The following is a 13889-nucleotide window of genomic DNA, read 5'->3' on the forward strand; positions in this document are numbered from 1 at the left end:
ACATTTTGAACTTGAATAACTCTTAGAATAGCAAACGTAGATCCCCTGGACTCGAGCCGTGAATCAGAAGCAAACTCGCCTGTTGCTTTTTGTCACACAACTTTATTCGATAACTGCCAGCACCACAAAGTACATCTAGTAAGAATGGTTGAGCGCTTTCATCTGCATTTACCAGATTTCTTCAGAACCATTTCCCCTAACATGTCACTTCCTTTATATACACAAATTTTTGGCGCCAAAAAATTACATAATTGGTTAAAAACAAAATTGTTAATTAAAAACAAAATCACTCAATTAACATTTGTTGAGAATAAAAATACAATAAAAAGTCACAAAAATATGTATATTAACCACTGTCATAAAATGTACTATATACTAGTACTAAAGTGCTTTTATACAGTGCATGATACATTTCATTGTTGGGTCCCTTATACTATCTACCCTATGCTAAAATTTTGAATTTATAAATTCATAGTAAATATATATAGATATATATTGTGTGTTAATGTATAAAATATATATATAAAATGTACTCGGCTGATGAAATTTCCTTACTCTAACGCCAAAAAAGGCTTGATACTTATATGGTCATTTATACCCGGGGGGGATGTGGCATCTAAACATATCTGCCACTTACTTTCTAACCAAGCTAAATATATTTTCCAATTTCCTCCTCTGTCATTTACCTCTACCTGGTCTATAATAGCAAATTTAAAACTATGTTCACTTCCCTTTTCTATAATGTGTCTACTTAGAGCGTTCTTAGTATCTCCTTAACTAATACTATACAGGTGCTCGTATATACGAGTTTTGAATTTCCTCTCAGTCTTTCCTATATAGTATACGTCGCATTTCTCACACTCAGCAATATACACAATACGCTGTGTATTGCAATTACCCTTCTTAGGGTATACTACAGATTTCACAATATTCTTAAGTCTCATCCTACATTTTGTGTTAATATATTTACACTGACTACATGCACCACAACTCGTAGTGCCCTTCCTACTGTTTCCTGTGTAGGCCTTTTTCTTAGTCTCTATTATTCTTTTTAAATTCAAACCTGTTTTATATACTATAGAGGGTTTCGTACCTAGTATGTTTCCAATAGGTACATTACTAGTAATTATGTCCCAATGTTTCTTTAAAATTTCTGTCATAATGTTGGTATAGGGGTTAAACCTGATGATGCATACTCTATTATCTCGGTCTATTTGGACTTTAGTACTCACCATACTGCCTGTACCCAGTAGTGGTACATATTTACTACCCCATTCTTTCTTAACATAAGACGTAATGTTGATCAACATATGTTTAGGGTAACCTCTATCTAAAAATAACTTAAAAAGAGTATCTAATTCACTTTGCATAATCTCCTTAGTCGATGACATTCTGGCTATCCTTATGCATTGGCCTTTAACTACATTACGAAGATGTGGCCAGGATGACAACTGCTATAATGTATGTAGTCATTTGAAAACGTGGGTTTTCTGTATATTCTAGACTCAAACCCTTGTCCTGTAGTACTAATCCAAGTGTCCAGATATGCTATTCCCACTTTGTCATACTGGTAGGTAAATTTGAGGAATTCCGTGGTGTTATTAAGGTACTCTAAGAACTCTTGTATCTTCTCTTCTGGGCCTTTCCATAAAATAAACATGTCGCACAGGAACCTAGTGTATCACCCGATGTATTGGTAATATTCACTTGGGAAGATGTACTTGTTCTCCCACTCGAGCATAACCAATTAGCAAAAATGGGGCACAAGAAGCCCCCATTGCAACACCACGAGTTTGTTTATAGTGTTGACCGAGTGGAAGATGTAGTTGTGGTCTAGGACCAGCCCCATCATATCCATGATGAGATTGATCCTGTCCCAACTACAACCTGAATACTTGGTCATGCTATTACAAAAATATTCAAGACCAATATCTGCCGGTATACTGGAAAATAAATCTTTCACATCAACTGTGAGGAAAATCAAATTCTCCTGCCAAACTTCATCCGTTAGTTTGCTCAAAAATCCCATGAATCTTTTACTATGTGGTTAACTTTAGTATATATATGTTTTATCCAGTGGTCAATGGCTACCCTAACTTAAATGTTTTCGATTTGGAGCCAGATATAATAGGTCTAAAAGGTGGATGTTCCAGATTTTTATGTAATTTAGGTATTCCTATAATTTTAGATAATAATGGAAAGTCATTTTTGAAAATTCATATACTTCATTGGTTATTCTTCTATCTAATAAATACTCCTCTACAGCAAAATCTATCCTTCTATATCCTGTAATAATTTGGTTCAACGACACTTGTTCGTAGTTACCAGATTCATTTAGGATCTTCTGTATTTCCCTTAGATATTCTTTATTTTCAAAAATCACAATCCCACCACCTTTATCTGGCTTCATTATTCTTATCTCATCATTCATAATGAGATTCTCTAAACATTTCCTTTCTTCAGTTAGTAAATTGTCCTTATTAGCTGTGGAATCTAACTTGTTATTCTTTATATTCCTGTGTAAAATGTGTAAATCTTTACAAACCATTTTCTCGTATAAAGCTATCTGTGCGTTAGATACAGGAATGTACGTGCTTTTCTTAGTTAACTTGTTACAATTAGTGTTTCCTTTTCCCTCATTCTGGCCTTGATTGAACTGTATAGCAAGATTAAGTCTTCTACAGAATAATTTCACCTCTTTTATGGCATCAAAATATCAAATTTAACTGTGGGTATGAATTTCATCCCTTGCTAAACAATGTAGTAATTTCCGTAGTGACCTGAACTTGTGTATAGTTGTATACTTTGAACCCTTCATAGCAATGTATGTTCGGATGCCTTACTGGATTTTCCTCAGGTATACTAATACTGGTACAAAAAGTAGATGCCTTCTCATTAATGCTGTTGTGTACAGGTGTGGTGCGTGCATGCTTCTGTACACTTTTTCCACCACCTTCTCCGTCAATCATTCCATCTGTATTCTCTATTGATTGTATCCCCTTTGCCATCTTTTTGGTGCCGGGTAAAATCTCCCCTTGAAAATGTTCTTCTTCGTTCAACCTATACTTTCTTCTTCTTCCTTTTGTTTCAACTACTTCAAATACCCCTTCCCTTTCATCTGTATACTTAGGCCAGATGTACGCTCTTCCTGTCCTATACATTTCCAAATCTCGCTCTATTTTATTCATTTTTCTATGGTAAACATTATGCACTTTACTTTTTGCATTAGTAAACTGTTTCGAATATAAATCATACCATTCAACAAAATCCACATCTTTTATAATAGATTCATTTAAACATTCTACTTCCTGTAGAAGGGCATTAATTTTTTCTTCATTAAATTTCAAAAGTGCTTTCATGTACGAAAAGCCAAAATCATCTAACATTTTGTTAAACAATTGCTCAATTTTTGAAGACTATTTTAAACCCAGTGGTAGTTTGAAAAACCTCAAACCTTTTGGTACCACTTGTAATTGAATACATTTTTCAAGATATGCATTGTCCACTTTTACACTTTTAAGTTGTATTAGTTTTTTACCCAATAAATAAATTCTGGATTTCACATCATTAGTAACATTTTCCTCACATTCATATACTTTTTGCCTGTATTCACTTGTATTTCTCCCCCCAAAATTATCTTCATCAGCTAAAAATTCATTTAGTACTTTAGATACATTTAACACACGTTCCCGATAATCCCTTTTCTGAATACCTTTCGGTTTAGGACTAGATATCTTATCTAAGTTTACAGTACCTTTGTTTTTGCTATTTGCCTTCTTGGCAATGGCTGAATATGTCCGTACTGGAGCACGCTGCTCTTTAGGGCGTGCCCCCATTCTCATATTCTCACTGTTAGTGTGAAATAAGCTGAAATCAAACGTAAAATCAGCTTCAATTGATATGTCCCTGTTTTCATCTCCTATATCCAAATCGTGTATTTTAGACCCTTCACCTTGTCCGTTAGGGATATCACTAGCTTCACTGGTAACCTCCACCAACACCGCTTCCACTTGCGATGTCTCCGCGTTGGCTTGAATACTTTGAATAGTTTTGCTGGTTCCACACCAGCTGTTACAGCTTCGTGAGCTTCTGCACAAGTTCAAGGAGCCTGTTGACGTCTCCTTGTAATGACGTCACTTCCGACCGTAGTGTAGAGTACTCTTCACGACTCAATGGAGTCCCAAGACAATCCACCTCTGCCATTTCGCAACTAGTAACCAAAGTGGAACAAAACAACAATAACTCTTAGAATAGCAAACGTAGATCCCTGGACTCGAGCCGTGAATCAGAAGCAAACTCGCCTGTTGCTTTTTGTCACACAACTTTATTCGATAACTGCCAGCACCACAAAGTACATCTAGTAAGAATGGTTGAGCTTTCATCTGCATTTACCAGATTTCTTCAGAACCATTTCCCCTAACATGTCACTTCCTTTATATACACAAATTTTTGGCCAAAAGTTAATTACATAATTGGTTAAAACAAAATTGTTAATTAAAAACAAAATCACTCAATTAACATTTGTTGAGAATAAAAATACAATAAAAGTCACAAAAATATGTATATTAACCACTGTCATAAAATGTACTATATACTAGTACTAAAGTGCTTTTATACAGTGCATGATACATTTCATTGTTGGGTCCCTTATACTATCTACCCTATGCTAAAATTTTGAATTTATAAATTCATAGTAAATATATATAAATAAGTAAAATATATATTGTGTGTTAATGTATAAAATATATATATAAAATGTACTCGGCTGATGAAATTTCCTTACTCTAACGCCAAAAAGGCTTGATACTTATATGGTCATTTATACCCGGGGGGGATGTGGCATCTAAACATATCTGCCACTTACTTTCTAACCAAGCTAAATATATTTTCCAATTTCCTCCTCTGTCATTTACCTCTACCTGGTCTATAATAGCAAATTTAAAACTATGTTCACTTCCTTTTCTATAATGTGTCTACTTAGAGCGTTCTTAGTATCTCCTTTCCTAATACTATACAGGTGCTTTCAGATATACGAGTTTTGAATTTCCTCTCAGTCTTTCGTATCTAGTATGCGTGCCATTTCTCACACTCAGCAATATACACAATACGCTGTGTATTGCAATTACCCTTCTTAGGGTATACTACAGATTTCACAATATTCTTAAGTCTCATCCTACATTTTGTGTTAATATATTTACACTGACTACATGCACCACAACTCGTAGTGCCCTTCCTACTGTTTCCTGTGTAGGCCTTTTTCTTAGTCTCTATTATTCTTTTAAATTCAAACCTGTTTTATATACTATAGAGGGTTTCGTACCTAGTATGTTTCCAATAGGTACATTACTAGTAATTATGTCCCAATGTTTCTTTAAAATTTCTGTCATAATGTTGGTATAGGGGTTAAACCTGATGATGCATACTCTATTATCTCGGTCTATTTGGACTTTAGTACTCACCATACTGCCTGTACCCAGTAGTGGTACATATTTACTACCCATTCTTTCTTAACATAAGACGTAATGTTGATCAACATATGTTTAGGGTAACCTCTATCTAAAAATAACTTAAAAAGAGTATCTAATTCACTTTGCATAATCTCCTTAGTCGATGACATTCTGGCTATCCTTATGCATTGGCCTTTAACTACATTACGAAAGATGTGGCCAGGATGACAACTGCTATAATGTATGTAGTCATTTGAAAACGTGGGTTTTCTGTATATTCTAGACTCAAACCCTTGTCCTGTAGTACTAATCCAAGTGTCCAGATATGCTATTCCCACTTTGTCATACTGGTAGGTAAATTTGAGGAATTCCGTGGTGTTATTAAGGTACTCTAAGAACTCTTGTATCTTCTCTTCTGGGCCTTTCCATAAAATAAACATAAAGACCAACAGCAATGCAAAGCACAAGTTGTAGAACAAACCAAGCAAAACAGGAATGCAGGATAAAATTTATTCCGGTACCTCGGCCCCAACAGCCTTCAAAGGAATAATCAACATAAAATAAACATGTCGTCCAGGAACCTAGTGTATAATCCGATGTAGTGGTAATATTCACTTGGGAAGATGTACTTGTTCTCCCACTAACATTTTGAACTTGGGAATGTCCAGATATGTGTTGAGGATAGATAAATCCAAGAATGGTCTCCACGTGTTTCCTTTCTTTGGTACTAAGAACAGGCAAGAATAAAATCCTAGGCCCACTTCTGGCAGAGGGACCGGTTGTATGGCCCCTATTTGAAGTAGTAGAGGAATTTGTTTGTGAGCCTCTAGTCTTTGCTGAGGAGGAACGTCCGGCATGCCTTTGAAAGGAGGCAAGGTATGGAAATAAAACTTGTAACCCTGGTGTATGATATCCAATACCCATTTGTCCTGGGTAATCAACAGCCAATTTTCCTTGAAGAGTGCTAACCTTCCTCCCAAAGGAGCTGCCAGGCAAGAAGGATCTGGCAGCTGAAAAAGTAGGTCATTGGGCCTGTTTACGAAAGGACTGGCCCCTGCCCTCACCTGAAGATTGTGCAGGAGAACTCCCTGTTCTAGGCCTGAAAGAACTCTGAGCTCTGCCCCTACCACGTCTAGAGCTACCCCTAGACTGAGAATCATAAGAAGGATACGTCCACCCCTTAGCAGGCCAATTCCTACTAAACTTCGGAGGCTGAACTTGCAAAAAATCTTTAACAGCCTGCATAGACTTAGCCTTGTCTTCCATTTCCTTCAAGACTGACTCCACAGGTGAACCAAACAACACATCAGACTGCAAAGGAGCATCCAAAATCCTTGTCTTAACATGGTCAGATAAATTCTGATCCTTCAGCCAGGCGTGCCTGCGAAGAACTGAGCCAGTGGCAGCCACCCTAGACGAGGCCTGCACAGCATCAAAACCACACTGTAATGAATGCTTACCCACCTGTTCAGAGACATGCACCAAATCTTGTAATTCTTTACACTCAATGCCTTCCGCCAGAGCATCCACCTTAGACTTCAATTGAGAAAGAAGAAAGTTTTGATATTTCAACATATGAAACTGGCAATTCAAAGCCCTCATAGCTAAGGTAGAAGATGTATAGACCTTTTTCCCCATCTATCCAAAGCTCTGGCTTCTTTATCTAGAGGAACCGGATTTTTACAACAGAGGCCTTGACACCCTTAGGTCCCTGACTAATAGTTTCTGGGTCCGCCCTAGGACTCTTATAAAGATATTTATGAGCCTCAGGCACCCTGTAATACCTATCCGGTTTAACAGGAGCAGGAGGCAGAGAATCAAGATTAAGTGAAGCCTCTGCAAACACATCTTCCACAACATCCAGAACAGGGGGTATAGCCAAGGGCCTATGCTGGGGTAACAGCAAAAATTCCCTAAGCCTTTTCCTAGAATCAGAGAAGTCCTGACCTTCCCACTTAAAATGTTCCCTCATAGAATGAAGTGTCTCTGAAAAAGAAAAATCCTCTGGAGGAGAAGGAGTGGAATCATCTGCATCAGAATCAGAATAAGGAGAGTACTCCTGCAGGTCTTCAGCTGAAGACTCTGAAACATCCGAAGCCTGCTCAAAACTTCCCAACTCTGGCTCCACCCTAGGCCTCTTATCAGGAGGGGGCAAAGAACCTCTAATCAGAGTAATCAAATCTTCTGCCATTTTAAGCATGTGCTTCTTAGGCACAGACCCTGCTGAACTAGGAGTGACACCCACAGAAGCTAAAACTGGCCTGCCTCTGGGAGAAGCCTTGGAAACAGAAGGAGAGGGCCTAACCACCCTAGGAAGGGAGGGGAGTACAGTAACTTGAGAAGCCCCTTCAGCCTGACCTGCCTCCTGAGAGACCACCTCCTGCAAAATCAAAGTCTCCCCCTGAGACTCCAGAGAAGTCTCCGTCGGAACCACCGGTTCCACTGAAACCTCTAAAGAACCGGCGTCCGGAACGGACAACTCATCTTGCCTGGGTTTAACTGCTTTGTCTTTGCGCTTCTTCCAAGAAGCGCGGGCCGGAGAATCCAACGGCATATTATAATTGCACCGCTTCCCAAAGACCAGCCTAGCACAATCTAACCTTTGCTTAATAGTGCGTTTATTGAACCTAGCACAAAAGCGACACCCAACAATGTCGTGCTCAGGCCCCAAACAAGGAATACACAAAGAATGATAATCCCTATGCGGTATCTGTTTCCCACAAGAAATACAGTTATTCACTTTTTCTGACATCCAGTAAAACACTGAGGCAAGAAAAAAACAAAATATTCCCCAACGGAGTACTTAGCCAACTTGGATTCCGTCTGAAACTCCGAATTCGAAAAATTTCAGAACGCCGAACGGCACTTGCAACGCTGCTTCTGCATCGGACCATGCGGCAAAAAAGACTGAGGAAATGACGTCGGTCATGCGCTTTTGTACCCTGACGTCCTGATGTCAGTTTTAAGCGCCTTGACCGACGTCAGCCTAATACTTTGGTATTCGGGCCGACTGAGGACAGCGGACTACCCATATGTAAGGACTGCAGCAATGTGAGATGAAGAACATCCACTAGGTCAGAAATGAAAAACCGAGATAAAGCCTGGGAACACTGGGGCAAAACCAAAACCCATTCAGCTAGACAGAAATTCCTGGAACTACGCAATAGTCAAAAAGCTAATAAAGGAGGACAAAATCCAATGCTACCAGTCTGCCCTCAACTCCTCCCAACACAACCCCAAACAATTCTGGACCTCCATAAACTCCATCCTCCACCCAGGTAAAATCAATACCCCTACACCTAACATTCCTCACTCCTCAGAAAATATTGCTAACCTCATTCAACACACACTTCACACAAACCGTACTATCACTAGCTAGACAACACAACCCCCCTCTCCCCTACACCTCACACCTTCACCCAGTAATCTTCCCACACCCTTCTCATTTTCTCTCATTCCTATCTCCAACATAAGAAAACTCTTAACTAAACTTAAACCCACAAAATTAGCAGTAGACAACCTCCCAAGTGAATTCTTACAAATTGCAGCTGACGCCCTAGCCTACCCAGTATCCATCTTGATTAACCGATCTCTGTCAGAATGCTACGTCCCTACACTATGGAAAATATCACACATCATTCCCCTTCACAAAGGCCCCTCCACAGAATATTGATTCTATCTCCACTCTCCAAAATACTAGAGAGATGCATTCACTCTCAAATCTCAGACTACCTCCTTACTAACAACCTCCTTTCTAATACTCAACATAACCATAGCACCACCACTGCCTTTACTAACACTATCCTTCACCATAAAACAATGGCCATCTTTCCTCTGCTACTTTCCTAGACCTATCTGTCCCACACAAACAACTCCTCTCTGCACTCAATAACCTATCCTTTTCTCAATCAGTCACCATCTCATCTTCAAACCCACCAAACATACTCAAAACAACTCTGACTTTAACATCACAGCAAAAGATAACACCACTATCCACCCAACAGATCACACCAAATTGCCATATCCATGACCATAAACAAAGTCCACCAAAACTAGGAGCCTTATACAGAAATACCTACTTTATGCCTCTCCAATATATACCAATCTAAGGCAATGCGATCCAAATAAACTCGAGGCCTGCTACAACAAAATCGCCAAACTTGCCACCAGGGCATCCTACTGCAGTCACCACTGTCTCTCACTTATTGAACTAGGCTGGCTAGAACTCCCTCACCTCCTTCAATGGTATCAACTCACCCATCCTCTAAAGGGCCCATCCTTCCAGTATCTACTTGATTACAGCAAGCTCTGATACTTCCATGCCTATCTACTTATTATATGGCAGTAACTTCTTATTGTAACAATTGTTAATATCTGCTATGACTTCGTGGATAGAACAGATGCGAGTTATCTACTGAATGTATTATGTTCTTCATCTGTAACTACGTTTGTAATATTTTAATTGCTAGGATTCTTCATCTGTAACTATGTCTGTAATATTTTAATTTGTGGAGCTTTTCTCCCCGGGCCTCTGCTGAAAATGGACCAGCGTCCAGTTGGACATTCCCGGTCAACAAATGTAAATAAATAAATAAATTGTGGAGAAATGGCCATCTGATTGTGGCAAGACTGCAACTTGCAGGTAGCCAGGAACAGAAAGCACACAGAAAAAAAAAAGATCAAGCTATTAAGGGCAAAACTTTGACATTCATCTCATTTTGCATCATTAGAAACCTCTGCTAGGTACCAGGAAAAGGTGTACTCTATCATACTACTGTTGTGGTCCAGTACAGATGAAATAAAGTTATAAAGGTCTCATTCAAGAGTCACACAACTCAACTGACATACTGTGTTTTCCTGTATTAGGACCTTCTCCTCTCAAAAGGCTAATTCATCATACTCCTAAGGTGACAAAACATGGGTCTAACAGAGACGGAAATGACCATGTTATGCAATCTCCTCCAATACAGCACCAGGACTAAAACTAAACATCTAGAAACGAACAGTAAACAAGTAGGGAATGGAAGGAAGCAATCTACAATGAAAGCAAGGTGAATTCAGTTACATAATGTTAATATAAGTATCTCTCACAACTACATAGTGTAATACCTGTAATATTTAATTGCCTATGTTTTCACAGTTTCTGCCTGGGAAGAATGCCAAGTAGAGTATCCAGAAGCAAGGTTCAAGCAATTGTTGGAAAACTTCTACAGCAAGGTCACCTCGGGCCCTAGACACTGAATCCAATTCGCAATGTGCTAACATTTTAAAAGTAATTATGTGATCGTGAGTCAAAGACCCATGGAAGGTATGGAAGATGTTCCCATCCCCAAAAGAAGCAGTGACTGTTCTTGCAGAACAAGCTTTTAGGGCTTCCTGAAGAAGTTCAACTATCCACCGAACTGTAACAAATGCCAAGGAAGTAGCAATTAGCCTCCCCACTGAGACTTCCAATTTGATAGCTACAAAAGAAACAGAGTTGGTCCTGACTTACAGATATCACTGCCTCTTACAATATAAACAAGTGTGACTTTTTAGATCTTTCTTATGGGTAAGGACAGAAGAAAACAAACTGGATCTTTTGGTTTGACATGACGAAGAGGATAAAAAAGGAAGGGTTAGTAGAGAGAGCTACCATAGCTTTATAAAAATAAAAATCATGCAACATTCAAACTTAAGAGCCTGAATCTCTAACACCTACCCAACTGATGTGATTGCCACAACAACGATCTTCCATGGAAGACATGTTAACAAGACTGAATAAGCAGTCTCAGAGGAAGGTTTCTATCAGTTACTGGAAAAAAAAAACACCACACCCAAAGGAGAAACCAAGACCGTCTTAAGCGGTCTACAGACAAACTCTCCTGAGCTCAACAGCTCTGAAAGGAAAAATTCCAGAAAACATAACCAAAAAAGAAAACTATATACACAAGGGTATTTACATCCACACCCTAACAATACAAGTAAAAATCCAAGGGCTGAAGGGAAGTGACAGCTACTGCAACAGTGATCTATTATGGTAAGTTTACTTGCACAATTGACTATGTTTAACATTATATCACTGTTGCAGTAGCCTAAGCTATATGGGTAGATTAAGACATCTTAAAAATAATCTGGAAGAGGAAATGAATTAAGAAATCAGAAGCCCCTGGATAAGGCTTATAAGTGATTATTAGGTTAATGACCCCACAATGCTTTTATAAGCCTAGCCATGCTTTGCCAAGTGAAAATCAAAAAAAGAAGTTATGTTCTTACCATAGCATTCCATCTATGTTGTTGATCTTCATTCATTACTGATGGGTATCTGTTCCGTCCTCGGAACCAAGTTGGCCGATATAACAAGCTCGTGCCAGCCAAAAAGCTCTCAAGCTAAGCTTATCCATAGTGCCCCTCTATCACCTCAGATCGAGTTTGCCCATAAGAAAAAGGATAGAAAGCGGAGGCTTTAAGTGCGCAAATACCTTATTATAAAGTAGGACCAAATCCAAACCTCCAGGAGTCTTTCAGAGAGGGTTGGCGGGAGGGGATGTAATGAATGAATGAAGATCAACAATACAGATGGAACGTTATGGTAAGAACATAACTTCTTTATCTGATGTTGTTAATCTTCATTCATTACTTACAGATGGGACAGAGTCCCTAGCTACTTTATTTCCTGGGAGGCCCTATGGAAGGATATTCCTGAGCACCACTGAACCAAAGGAGGGTCTCCCCCTGCAGATCAAATCCAATTTGTAATGAGTGATAAAGGTATGAGGAGTGGCCCATGTTGCTGCTGAACAAATGTCATCCATGGAAGCTCTTGAATGGAAGGCAACAGATGTTGCGATTGATCTGGTTGAATGTGCTTTGACCTTGTAAGGTAGAAGACCTTTGTTTTGTTGGTAAATAAAGCCATTGTAATCTCTCAACCATGTGGATAGAGTCACTTTGGAAGCAGATCTTCCCAATTTTGGTCCTGAGAATGATACAAAAAATTGGCCAGATTTATGTAATAATTTAGTCCTGTCCAAGAAGAATCACAATTGTCTATGCACAGCAAGTAAATGTAGTGAATATTCCCTTTGTTAGAAAAGTTTGGAAAGAAAACTGGCAGGTCTATTGTTTGATTGATAGTCAAATCGGAAATAACTTTGGGTAAGAAGGTGGGATTAGTCCGGAGTGATACTCTTGTCTTTGTGGAAAACCATGTAAGGAAGTTTTATGCACAAAGCCTGTAATCCAGACATTCACCTTGCTGAAGTAATAGCTATCAAGAATAAAGTTTTCCAGGATAAGAATTTCATATTGCAAATGGCAGCAAGTTCAAAAGGACGACGAGTCAAGGATTGCTGGACTAGTGTTAAATTCCAGAGTTTGATTGGCTATTTGAAGGGGGGGGGGTCTAACGTTGGTGACACATTTCAAAAAGGTTTCACAGAGACGCTGAGAAATCAAGGACGAGTCCTGGAAACCATTGTGGAAGTTAGAGATAGCAGCCAGGTGAACTCGAACAGTTGAGGCTGCCACTCCTGAATGGAGGAGATTTGATAAATAGCTCAGTATTAAATCTAGTGGAGCTGAAAACGGGTCTATTTCCATGAGACCAAATTATGAATAGTTTCCACTTGCTGAGGTAAAGTTTCTTGGTGGATGGTTTATGAGAAGGCAGAAGAATGTTACGTACAGGGGAGGATAGGTTATTTTGCCTGGGAATTTCTGGAAGTGGAGGAACCAAGCTGTCAACTTGAGACTCAATATGTTTGGATGCATCAACCCTTGTGGGTGCAACAGCAATTCCGGAGTTGGATCCAGAATCCATGGTTGGTGTACTAGGTGAGGCCAAAGGAAGGGGAACCAAAGTTGTCGGGGCCAATAGGGTGTAATGAGGATTACTTTACTTCTCAACCAAAGGGCTTTCTTTAGAAACTGCGGGGTCAGAGTAAGGGGAGGGTAAGCATAAAGAAGCCCCGTGGGCCAATCATGTGTCAGGGCATCCCTCGGGGACTCCCCCTGCGGGAGAATTGAGGCAAAGTAGCTGCTGCATTTGTAAATGCCTTGGACCGTCTTTCCATGGACGTGCCCTCCCACCCCATCAGAGAAGCATCCATAGTCACTATGACCTTGGGCTGAGAGGGGAGAAAGGACGACAGCATAGGTCTTTTTCTGCCTTCATCCACCAGAATAAATCTTGTTTGCATCGATTTGTTATGCGGTTCTGAAAGGACACTGAATGAGACAAAGGGGACCACTGTGTTAGTAGAAGCCATTGTAGAAGCCTCATGTACAGACTTGCCAGGGGAACAACTGTAATCGATGCAGTCATTGATCCTAGTAGTTAAAGGACTGCCCAAGCTGAAACTTTGTCCTGAGAGAGTATCACCAGGAGAGGAGACCTTAATCTTTCTAATCTGTGAAGTGGGAGGGAGACTAGGCAAGATTGAATACTGAAAGTTGCCCCTA

General features: G+C 39.5%; 1 protein-coding gene across 6 annotated transcripts in view; it reads right to left on the reverse strand.

Annotated features, from left to right (window-relative positions):
- AP4M1 (adaptor related protein complex 4 subunit mu 1) overlaps window positions 1-13889 on the reverse strand; it is a 1285664-nt gene that overhangs the window by 797692 nt on the left and 474083 nt on the right. The gene's annotated exons all lie outside the window — the stretch shown is intronic.

Source organism: Protopterus annectens, chromosome 7.part0, assembly GCF_019279795.1.
Source record: "Protopterus annectens isolate FY-2018-M chromosome 7.part0, PAN1.0, whole genome shotgun sequence".
Taxonomy (NCBI): domain Eukaryota; kingdom Metazoa; phylum Chordata; order Ceratodontiformes; family Protopteridae; genus Protopterus; species Protopterus annectens.